This window comes from Triticum aestivum, chromosome 6A (genome assembly GCF_018294505.1).
Source record: "Triticum aestivum cultivar Chinese Spring chromosome 6A, IWGSC CS RefSeq v2.1, whole genome shotgun sequence".
NCBI lineage: Eukaryota > Viridiplantae > Streptophyta > Magnoliopsida > Poales > Poaceae > Triticum > Triticum aestivum.
This window is the reverse complement of record NC_057809.1, coordinates 474,753,763-474,766,344: the sequence shown is the minus strand read 5'-3', so window position 1 is coordinate 474,766,344 and position 12,582 is coordinate 474,753,763.

Here is a 12,582-nt window from a genome sequence, read left to right as displayed (position 1 = left end):
TGACGGTAATGTTACTGTCTACAAAGCTCGACTTGTTGCAAAAGGTTTTCGACAAGTTCAAGGGATTGACTACGATGAGACCTTCTCACCCGTAGCGATGCTTAAGTCTGTCCGAATCATGTTAGCAATTGCCGCATTTTATGATTATGAAATTTGGCAAATGGATGTCAAAACTGCATTCCTGAATGGATTTCTGGAAGAAGAGTTGTATATGATGCAACCAGAAGGTTTTGTCGATCCAAAAGGAGCTAACAAAGTGTGCAAGCTCCAGCGATCCATTTATGGACTGGTGCAAGCCTCTCGGAGTTGGAATAAACGCTTTGATAGTGTGATCAAAGCATTTGGTTTTATACAGACTTTTGGAGAAGCCTGTATTTACAAGAAAGTGAGTGGGAGCTCTGTAGCATTTCTGATATTATATGTGGATGACATATTACTAATTGGAAATGATATAGAATTTCTGGATAGCATAAAGGGATACTTGAATAAGAGTTTTTCAATGAAAGACCTCGGTGAAGCTGCTTACATATTGGGCATTAAGATCTATAGAGATAGATCAAGACGCTTAATTGGACTTTCACAAAGCACATACCTTGACAAAGTTTTGAAGAAGTTCAAAATGGATCAAGCAAAGAAAGGGTTCTTGCCTGTGTTACAAGGTGTGAAATTGAGTAAGACTCAATGCCCGACCACTGCAGAAGATAGAGAGAAAATGAAAGATGTTCCCTATGCTTCAGCCATAGGCTCTATCATGTATGCAATGCTGTGTACCAGACCTGATGTGTGCCTTGCTATAAGTCTAGCAGGGAGGTACCAAAGTAATCCAGGAGTGGATCACTGGACAGCGGTCAAGAACATCCTGAAATACCTGAAAAGGACTAAGGATATGTTTCTCGTTTATGGAGGTGACAAAGAGCTCATCGTAAATGGTTACGTTGATGCAAGCTTTGACACTGATCCGGACGATTCTAAATCGCAAACCGGATACGTGTTTACATTAAACGGTGGAGCTGTCAGTTGGTGCAGTTCTAAACAAAGCGTCGTGGCGGGATCTACGTGTGAAGCGGAATACATAGCTGCTTCGGAAGCAGCAAATGAAGGAGTCTGGATGAAGGAGTTCATATCCGATCTAGGTGTCATACCTAGTGCATCGGGTCCAATGAAAATCTTTTGTGACAATACTGGTGCAATTGCCTTGGCAAAGGAATCCAGATTTCACAAGAGAACCAAGCACATCAAGAGACGCTTCAATTCCATCCGGGATCTAGTCCAGGTGGGAGACATAGAGATTTGCAAGATACATACGGATCTGAATGTAGCAGACCCGTTGACTAAGCCTCTTCCACGAGCAAAACATGATCAGCACCAAGGCTCCATGGGTGTTAGAATCATTACTGTGTAATCTAGATTATTGACTCTAGTGCAAGTGGGAGACTGAAGGAAATATGCCCTAGAGGCAATAATAAAGTTATTATTTATTTCCTTATATCATGATAAATGTTTATTATTCATGCTAGAATTGTATTAACCGGAAACATAATACATGTGTGAATACATAGACAAACAGAGTGTCACTAGTATGCCTCTACTTGACTAGCTCGTTAATCAAAGATGGTTATGTTTCCTAACCATGGACAAAGAGTTGTTATTTGATTAACGGGATCACATCATTAGGTGAATGATCTGATTGACATGACCCATTCCATTAGCTTAGCACCCGATCGTTTAGTATGTTGCTATTGCTTTCTTCATGACTTATACATGTTCCTATGACTATGAGATTATGCAACTCCCGTTTGCCGGAGGAACACTTTGTGTGCTACCAAACGTCACAACGTAACTGGGTGATTATAAAGGTACTCTACAGGTGTCTCCAAAGGTACATGTTGGGTTGGCGTATTTCGAGATTAGGATTTGTCACTCCGATTGTCGGAGAGGTATCTCTGGGCCCTCTCGGTAATGCACATCACATAAGCCTTGCAAGCATTGCAACTAATGAGTTAGTTGTGAGATGATGTATTACGGAACGAGTAAAGAGACTTGCCGGTAACGAGATTGAACTAGGTATTGAGATACCGACGATCGAATCTCGGGCAAGTAACATACCGATGACAAAGGGAACAACGTACGTTATTATGCGGTCTGACTGATAAAGATCTTCATAGAATATGTAGGAAACAATATGAGCATCTAGGTTCCGCTATTAGTTATTGACCGGAGACGTGTCTCGGTCATGTCTACATTGTTCTCGAACCGTAGGGTCCGCACGCTTAATGTTACGATGACAGTTTCATTATGAGTTTATGTATTTTGATGTACCGAAGGTTGTTCGGAGTCCCGGATGTGATCATGGACATGACGAGGAGTCTCGAAATGGTTGAGACATAAAGATCGATATATTGGAAGCCTATATTTGGATATCGGAATCGTTCCGGGTGAAATCGGGATTTTACCGGAGTACCGGGGGGTTACCGGAACCCCCCGGGGGTTATTGGGCCTACATGGGCCCTAAGGGAGAAGAGGAAAGGAGACAAGAGGTGGCCACGCGCCCTTCCCCTCCCTAGTCCGAATAGGACAAGGAGAGGGGGGCGGCGCCCCCCCTTTCCTTTCCCTCTTCCTCCTCTTTCCCACTTCTCCTTCTCCAACTAGGAAAGAAGGGAGTCCTACTCCCGGTGGGAGTAGGACTCCCCCTTGGCGCGCCCTCCATGGCCGGCCGCCCCCTCCCCTTGGCTCCTTTATATACGGGGGCAGGGGGCACCCTAGAACACACAAGTTGATCTTCGTGATTGTTCCTTAGCCGTGTGTGGTGCCCCCCTCCACCATATTCCACCTCGGTCATATTGTAGCGGTGCTTAGGTGAAGCCCTGCGACGGTTGAACATCAAGATCATCACCACGCCGTCGTGCTGACGGAACTCCTCCCCGAAGCTTTCCTGGATCGGAGCCCGGGGAGCGTCATCGAGCTGAACGTGTGCCAAGAACTCGGAGGTGCCGGAGTAACGGTGCTTGGATCGGGAAGACGTACGACTACTTCCTCTATGTTGCGTCAATGTTTCCGCTTCGGTCTACAAGGGTACGTAGACAAGACTCTCCCCTCTCGTTGCTATGCATCACCATGATCTTGCGTGTGCGTAGGATTTTTTTTGAAATTACTACGTTCCCCAACACATGGAGGGACTCATGGAGAAGTTAAAAACAATTTCAAGCAGTTTGGGTCGATGGAACAGGGAGACTTTTGGATGCGTCCAAAAGGAGATAAAGCACCTTTGCTCTGGGCTGCACCGTTTGAGAGGGGAGCCAACCAGAGTGGGGCCGTCACATGCTGAGCTGAAAATTAATGAAAGGCTTGTTGAGCTATATCATCAGGAGGGGATTATGTGGAGGCAACGGTCACGCATAGAGTGGCTAGCGACGGGAGACAAGAATACGAGGTTCTTCCACATGAGAGCTAGCATGCGGAGGAAGAAGAACATGATCAAAGCGCTAGCTAACTCCCTGGGAGCCATGATTGATGACCAAGTAGTCCTAAAAGGTATGGTGTCCGATTTCTGTCAGAATCTTTACTCTTCTGAGGGCGTCACGGACATCGACCAAGTGTTACAACATGTCCCCATCAAGGTCACAGATGTTATGAATGAACAGCTCACTGCACCGTACACAAATGAAGAAGTGAAAACATCGCTTTTCCAGATGTTTCCCACCAAGGCACCAGGTCGGATGGATTTCCCGCTCACTTTTACCAACGGCACTGGGATCTATGTGGGGAGGAGGTCACTAAAGCGGTACTGAGAATTGTTCGAGGGGAGGAGAGTGCAGCATGTGTGAATGACATGGTCTTGGTTCTCATTCTGAAGGTGATCAATCCAACTCTTCTAACCCAGTTCCGCCCTATTAGCTTGTTTAATGTCATTTACAAAATAGCCTCCAAGGTCGTTGCAAATAGGTTGAAAGTGGTGCTACCAGACATTATTTCTGAGGAGCAATCTGCGTTCATTCCGGGCAGACTCATAACTGATAACATCATATGTGCATATGAGTGTTTACATTTTATGAAGCGAATCAAGGCAAAGACAAATAGCTATTGTGCGTTGAAGCTGGACATGATGAAAGCATACGACAGGTTGGAGTGGTCTTATCTCCAAGCAATTATGATCAATCTCGGTTTCAACCAACAATGGGTGGATATAGTGATGGGGATGATCAGCTCCGTTTCATTCTCAGTTCAGTTTAATGGTGAGAGACTTGAGAATTTTTTGCCTTCTCGTGGCATCCAACAGGGAGATCCGATCTCCCCTACTTCTTCTTGATCGCAGCAGAGGGCCTTTGGTGCCTTTTAAAATCCAGTTCTCGATCATCAGCACTCAGTGGGATCAAGGTGGCACCCACAGCTCCGGCTGTTAACCACCTTCTCTTCACCGATGATAGCCTGTTGTTGTTCAAGTCAAGTGTGGAGGGGGCGGTAGCTGTATCAAACCTGTTGGATTTGTATTGCAATGCTTCCGGACAAAGGGTAAATCATGACAAATCCTCTATTTTTTCAGCAATGGGTGCCCACAACCTCTAAGGGATAATATCAAGAACACTCTCAACGTACATAATGAATCCTTGAGTGATCGATATTTGGGGATGCCAACGGATGTGGGGCATTCAAAGATGGGTACTTTCAGGTATCTTCGAGACAGAGTCTGGAAGAAGGTGAAAGGCTGGATGGAAAAATTGTTATCAGTCGCGGGCAAGGAGGTACTCATAAAGGCGGTGGCCCAAGCTTTGCCGGTCTACTCTATGGCTTGTTTTAGGCTTCCCCCGTGGTCTATGTGAGAACATCACGTCTATTATTTGCCAGTTCTGGTGGGGAAGCAAAGCGGGCAAGAGGAAACCTAGCTGGGTGGCCTGGGATATCATGACAGGACCAAAACACTTGGGCGATCTGGGATTCCGTGATATGGAGATTTTCAACCTTGCTTTGCTTGCCAGACAAGCCCGGAGAGTACTTAATGAGCCTGCTTCTCTTAGTGCGAGAATTCTGAAAGTGGCGTACTTCCCAGAAACCACATTGCTGAATGCAGAACTTGGTGGTAGGCCGTCTCAGATCTGGAGGGCGGTCCTGGATGGTCGGGATATGCTAAGATTGGGGATAATCCGCAGAATTGGTAATGGACAATCTACATGCATATGGAGCCATATCTGGTTACCAAGACAGGGCATGATGAGGGCTATTTCCTCGAGGATCCCATCGCCGCCGATCATGGTGTCTGAACTAATCTCTACAGCAACTGCCACATGGAATGAAGCACTTGTCCGGTCTATCTTTTTACCTATCGATGCGGAGGCAGTTCTCAGTATACCGCTCTGTACAAGAAATATTAGCGATTTTTTGGGCATGGAGCGGGGAGAGGAAAGGTTTCTTCTCAGTTAAATCGGCATACAGACTGATCATGCATACCAAGATCGCAAGAGAGTCATGGATAGATGAGGAGGAAGGAACATCAGGGGCTGGACTTGAAAGCAATGCTTGGTTGGCGCTATGGAAGGTCAAACTTCCACCAAAGATCAAATTTTTTCCTTTGGCGACTTGCAAGAAGCTCTATCCCGACAGCTGACATGCTTGTTCACGGACACATGGGGGACTCGGCCGCCTGCAAGCTGTGTGGCACCACAGACTCATGGAGACACTCGATGCTTGATTGCACAAACGCCCGGTGTGTGTGGGCGCTCTCGGACATTGAGCTAGTCAAGAAGATGTGTCAACATACCACCGAGGATCCACGCGAGTGATTATTTTCCCTGAATGAAGTACTTAATCCAGAGCAATTTATGAAGATGGCAACTACACTATGGGCAGTCTGGAGTGCAAAGAGGAAAGCAGTTTATGAGGATTTATACCAATCCCCCTTGTCAACACACCTCTTCATACAACGATACATTGCCGACTTCCAGATACAGACCAACGTTCTGCCGACGAGAACTACCGGCCAGCCACAACGTCCGAAACACTGGTTGAAGCCCCCGCACAATATGTCGAAGCTCAATGTGGATGCAGCAGTTGCAGAGAGGCGAGGGGTTGGAACCATTGCAGCTATAGCCAAAGATGAGGAAGTTACGTTCTTCGGAACTTCTTCGCTGGGCTTCAGAGCGACTACTAACCCTTCTACCTTGGAAGCGCTGGCCGTGAGGGAGGCTTTGGCGCTGTCCGAGGATCTTCAACTTCAGTCTATCCTCGTGGCCTCTGATTGCAAGGAGGTAATTGATAGTATCATGCAGAAGAATGGAGCGGAGTATGCAGCGATTGTGCATGAAATCATAGATTATTCTAGTACTTGTATTTCTTGCAACTTTGTTCATGAGTTTAGGAGTTCCAATGTGGAGGCTCACAATTTAGCGAAGCATGCTTTGAATTTAGGGGTGGGCTGCCGTGTGTGGTTAGGCCATCCCGGGAACCTCTCTTTCGTCCTAGTTCAACTAGTGACGATGTAATAAAGCTTTGTAAATTGTCTAAAAAAGGCGTCGGTCAGCGCCGGTGGACCGGCGCCGGCTGTCGTGGTTCTAACTCTGACAGTGATGTAGGGGGGTACGTATGGAGAGGCTAGATCTCAGCTATTGGGAAGTTGTAAACACACCAAGATGTACGAGTTCAGGCCCTTCGCGGAGGAAGTAACAGCCCTACGTCTCGGTGCCCGGAGGCGGTCGACTGGATTACTGTCGTGTGAATAATAGGGGTGCGAACCCTTCATACTGAGGAGGGGGTGGCTTATATAGAGTTCGCCGGCCCCCTCCTGCCCTCAGTAATGCAGGGTTTAAGGTACATTTAAGGCTGGGCGTTACTGGTAACGCCCCTAATAAAGTGCTATAATGGCCATAAAGACTACTTGATAGCCGACCATTTGCCTGCGGAGTGACTTTAGGTCTCCTGGCGGTCGAGTGGTGGGCTTCATGGTCGAGTGATAGCTTCTTGGTCGAGTGTCTTGAACCCGTCGAGTGGGATGTCCTAGGGAAGGGCTTTTTGGATAGGTTCGTGCCCCTACCCTAGGTACATGGCTTCATCATTAGCCCCCGAATGGATCGAGGTTAGAGTGGGGAAAGAGTTGGAGATCTTTCCGACTGGTTCTTTGGGCTATGTGAGTGCCTCGTTTTGGGTCAATCGTCACGGATGACGTTGCCAACCTTTTTCAGTCACCTTGATCCATTCCAGGCCTTTCGTCGAGTGAATTTCTTTATTTGTGACATACCGAGCGTCGGCGTGGGCGGGGTCTTCCGTTTTGACAAGTTGTTCTGCAGCCCGCGGATGTCGTGGGATTTCGGATTTTGGGAAGCGCGCGGGACGGGAGCGGCCACAGTAATTGGAAGCAATAAAGCGGAAGCTCCTCGATCCCCGTGTCGCCTTTTTCGCCACGTACTGCGCACGCGTCCGCTGTGGGATTTGACTGGATAGTTTGGGCCTACCAGTCAGCCACTCGGGAGCGGCCCCTTATAAATCGCCGGCTCGGGGTTTCCAAGCAGTGCGCTCTCTTCTCCTCCTTTCTTCTTCCTCTCTCCCTTCGCAAGTCCTTCCGCCACCTCCGCTCTCGCCCCGGCGCAGCAGGCTCGTGCGAGACTTCGCCGGCGATGATGACGAAGGGCAAGACGTCCGCTCTGGAGCGCGTGAAGAAGGCGGCGGCGCAGGGGAAGGGGAAAAGATCCGCTCGGAGCGGATCCTCCTCAAGGTCCACTCTGCCCAAGGGCTGGATCCAGGGCGATTGGATGCCGTCAGTGATCCGGCAAGAGGATCTCGACGACATGGTCGAGGGGGGAGTCATTCCCCACGAGTCTGCGCGTCTTCCGGGGAGAGAGATCGAACCTCAACCCCGCGATGGCGAGTGCGTGCTCCTAGCCACCCACATCGACCGAGGGTTTTCTCTGCCACCCCATCCTTTTTTCGGGGCTTCTTGAACTTCTTCGGAGCGCAGCTCCACCACTTTACTCCCAACTCCATTGTATACCTTGCCGCTTTCATTTCCATGTGTGAGGCTTTCTTGGGTTGCCGCCCCCATTGGGGACTTTTCAAGCACATCTTTACCTGCCGTTCTCAATCGGTCAAGAAGGCCAAGTTGAGTGACGAGAGGACGCAGGTGATCCAGTTGTGCGGGGGCTTGGCGATCCAAACGAGGGGGAAGAGTTGTTTTCCATCCATTACTTTCCCGGAGTCGGTCCGTGGCTGGCAGGCGACCTGGTTCTACTGTCAGGACTAGGCAACCCCAGGACAGTCGACTGGTCTTCCTCCTTTCTCCCTCGACCGAGCTGAAAAACCTGCTTCTCTGAAAGTGGCGCCGGAGGAAAGGGCTCAAGTCAAAGTGCTGGCCGGTCGAGTGGTTGAGCTTGTCCGTGAGGGTGTGACGGGCATGGATTTGCTGGAGGTCTTCCTCCGGAGGCGCATCCAGCCGCTCCAGGCCCGTGACCACCCGATGTGGCTGTACTCGGGTCTTGACGACACCACTCGGATCCACCCGGAGGAGGTCACTGATGAGATGCTGGAGGGGTGGCTGTCGAGCATCACAGGAAACAAGGACAACCCCCGAGGAGCCAGGAGGGTAATTCCACTCGACAACTCGTACGACGTGGACCAGGTATGTCTCTATGCTCCTGACTAAGGTCTTGTTTTTCTTCATTGGTCTTCTTTGAGTTGGTCGATCGACCTTTGTCTTGTCTGTTGTTTTTCAGGCGACTACTGAAATGTACTCGACGCCCAATGGGGCACAGGGGCCAACTGAGGAAGGGGAGGCGAGCGAAGGTGAGAGCGGGGACGATCAAGGCGAGTGGGAGTCCGACGGTGAAGGAGAGGGAGGCGACGACGTCGACTCCAGCGAAGAGGAGGAGGAGTTTGAACCCCCCCCCCCGCCCAGAGGGGCGATCCAAGCTCACACATGACCCAGCGCGGGAGCGTGGTAGTGCGACTGCTCCTGTTGGGCAGTCGTCGAAACGCCCTCGGACCTCTTCTCCTACGCCGACTGGAAAGGCTCCCAAGCATCCGCACGCAGCGCCGTCCAGGCCGTCCAAGGCTCTGCCCAAGATGAAGATGGCCGTCCCCACCATTTCTGGGTAATAATAAAACTTGTTATCCTTTGTCGACCGTGGACGGATCCTTGGTCGATCCATTGAGCCAACCGACTGACTTTCGAGGCTTGCAGTGCTGCTACCTCTGAGATCTCCGCCAAGGATGACGACCAAGAGATGGAGGATGCTGTTACCTCCAACCCTGGTATGATTACTGACGTTCCGCTTTGAGTCGACTAAACATTTATTGCAACCCTGGTCGATTGAACGTTTCCTTTGTAGCCCCTCCTCATGTTATCGACCTCCCGGATGACGACGACAACGAACCGCTGAGAATGAGGAGGAACAAGAGGTCGACGGCTGACAAGACCCCCCAACCTGCTCCGGCGTCTGAGGCCATGGCTCAGGATGGTGGTGACACCACTCGGGCTTCTGTGACTTTCGCCATTCCTCTGACGAGCGTGCGGCCTTCGGCGTCAACTGCGGATCCACCTTCGTTGTTTGCTGCATACCCCGTCCCTGAGGACCAAGCGGCTGCTGCAAAGGAGGCTATACGCCAGGCGGGGATCATGATGGAGCAAGTGAAGATGGTTCGGGAGGCCAGCCAAGCAGCCTATGACGCGATTCGGCTCTTCAGAGCAACGTCCAGGTCAGTCGACTCAACACTTGGTCTGTTATGATATGTTGTTTGAAGAGTCTCTTTTCCGAAGATCTTCTGTATCTGTATCTGTACACCCACTGGGTGTGTCTGCCAATTCTTGGATGAGTGGGGGCACGCTAAGTGCACCCACTGGGTGTAGTCCCCGAGACTACGGTGGACTGCTGGCAGTCGACTGTAGTCTTTACATTGTGTTGTTGTAGCTGTATTTCTTCACTCGGTTTTCCCCGAAGATCTTTTTTTGGTCGAACCAGTGGGGGCACGCTGAGTGCACCCACTGGGTGTAGTCCCCGAGACTACTGTCGAATGTTTTTGATTCGGCTGTGGTCTTAGAAACGTCGTCATTGTCTCTTAGTTACTCGGAAGAAACTTATCTTGGACGTCTGTCGACTAATTTTTCTTTTACAGAAATCCTGCGAACTTGTAGCTCGCTATACTGAGTTGGAGAAGCAGAAGATTCAACTGAACCTTGATCTGGAGCTGGCCAGAACAGAGCTGCAGAAGGTCAGAGACGGAGCCGCAGGTAAGACGACTTTGTCGACTGGTTAGTTTTTAGGCTTGAGTACCCTTCTGCTATTTCCGAGTCAATCATCACTTCTTTGCAGAAAAACTGAGCGAAGCTCTGGCGAAGAAGGATCAGGACTTGGCTGCTGCCCATAAGGAGGCTGACGACAAGACCGCTCTGGCCGAACAGAAGTTGGCTTCGGTCGGCCAATTGGAAGAAGAGAATGCCAAGCTGAAGATCGCTCTGGATGAAACCAACCGGGAGTGTACACGTTGGAAGAAGGAGAACCTCACCCTAAGCGAGAAGCTGGAAGGCATCGCTCGTAGGAGGGACGACCTGGAGAGCTACTTGAGGAGCCTCGCCAAGAAGTTGTACATCAAGCTTGAAGGTGCACATTTAGTTCCGACTATTTTTTTTGTGTGTCGACTCAGTCTATGAAAATTGACTTATCCTTGGATCGTGTATGCAGAGCTTTACCAGAACTTTGAAGAGGAGACTGGGCGGATCGAAACACGTTTGGATCCAATCAACTCTCCCGTGAAAGATGAAGCTGCCATGAATCTGCTCTGACTGGAATCTCGCATTGACGACGTCGTGGACTACTTGGCTCGACTGAAGGTTGCCATGTCACGGGTCGACCCGGCACTTTGGCCAGAGGCTACACTCCAAAACGATCTCGAGTCTCTGATGACTCGACTTAACGGAATCCCTGACCGAGTGCAGGAGTGGAAGAAGTCTTCTGCTCGGTGTGGCGCTGATGTGGCTCTGTCTCTGGTCCGCGTCCATTGCAAGGAGGCGCGAGAAGAGAAGCTGGCCGCCATCCAAGTTGCCAATACCAGGAAGCACAACTTTCAAGATTTCATGGAGACTTTCATCACTGCTGCCACCCGTATTGCAGACGGGATCGACTTGGACGAGTTCGTCGCCCCTTCCAGTCCTCCACCTGAGGAGTGAAAAACTTTTAAGCTCCACTTTAAATTTGCCTCGGAATGACGAGTGGATTTTGTAACCGTTAAACTCCGTCGAGGTGAGGGCTCGATTACTTTGGCCTGAGGTCTGGGACCTTTTAGGCTTTATCTGATCTTGATTTCTCGTTGAATATCTTCATGGTTTGATTCGTCGAGTGGATCTTGATCTTCACTCGGAATAACCTTGTATTTGCGGCGCAGCTCCGAAGGGGAAGGTAGCAGTCGACTCGCGGATTGGGTTGTGTCTTGTACTTAGGCGAGCACTGGGCTGCAGCTAAGCCTCCGAGTGAGAGGTTTGCTCTCCACCCGGTAGGATTTTTAAACACTTAGGCGAGCGTTGGGCTGTAGCTAAGCCCCCGAGTGGGAGGATCGCTCTCCACTCGGTAGGATTTTTTCAAACTTAGGCGAGTGCTGGACTGTAGCTAAGTCTCTAAGTGAGAGAACTTAGGCGAGTGCTGGACTGTAGCTAAGCCCCCGAGTGGGAGGATCGCTCTACACTCGGTAGGATTTTTTAAACACTTAGGCGAGTGCCGGACTGCAGCTAAGTCTCTAAGTGAGAGAACTTAGGCGAGTGCTGGACTGCAGCTAAGCCCCCGAGTGGGAGGGTTGCTCTACACTCGGTAGGATTTTTTAAACACTTAGGCGAGCACTGGGCTGCAGCTAAGCCTCTGAGTGGGAGGATCGCTCTCCACTCGGTAGGATTTTTTTCAAACTTAGGCAAGTGTCGGACTGCAGCTAAGTCTCTAAGTGAGAGAACTTAGGCGAGTGCTGGCCTGCAGCTAAGCCCCCGAGTGGGAGGGTTGCTCTACACTCGGTAGGATTTTTTAAACACTTAGGCGAGCACTGGGCTGCAGCTAAGTCTCCGAGTGGGAGGATTGCTCTCCACTCGGTAGGATTTTTATATACTTAGGCGAGCGCCTGACTGCAGCTAAGCCTCTAAGTGAGAGAACTTAGGCGAGTACTGGACTGCAGCTAAGCCCCCGAGTGGGAGGGTTGCTCTACACTTGGTAGGATTTTTTATATACTTAGGCGAGCGCGTGACTGCAGCTAAGCCTCTAAGTGAGAGACCTTAGGCGAGTGCTGGATTGCAGCTAAGCCCCCGAGTGGGAGGGTTGCTCTACACTCGGTAGGATTTTTTAAACACTTAGGCGAGCACTGGGCTGCAGCTAAGCCTCCGAGTGGGAGGATCGCTCTCCACTCGGTAGGATTTTTTTCAAACTTAGGCGAGTGCCGGACTGCAGCTAAGTCTCTAAGTGAGAGAACTTAGGCGAGTGCTGGCCTGCAGCTAAGCCCCCGAGTGGGAGGGTTGCTCTACAATCGGTAGGATTTTTTAAACACTTAGGCGAGCACTGGCCTGCAGCTAAGCCTCCGAGTGGGAGGATTGCTCTCCACTCGGTAGGATTTTTATATACTTAGGCGAGCGCC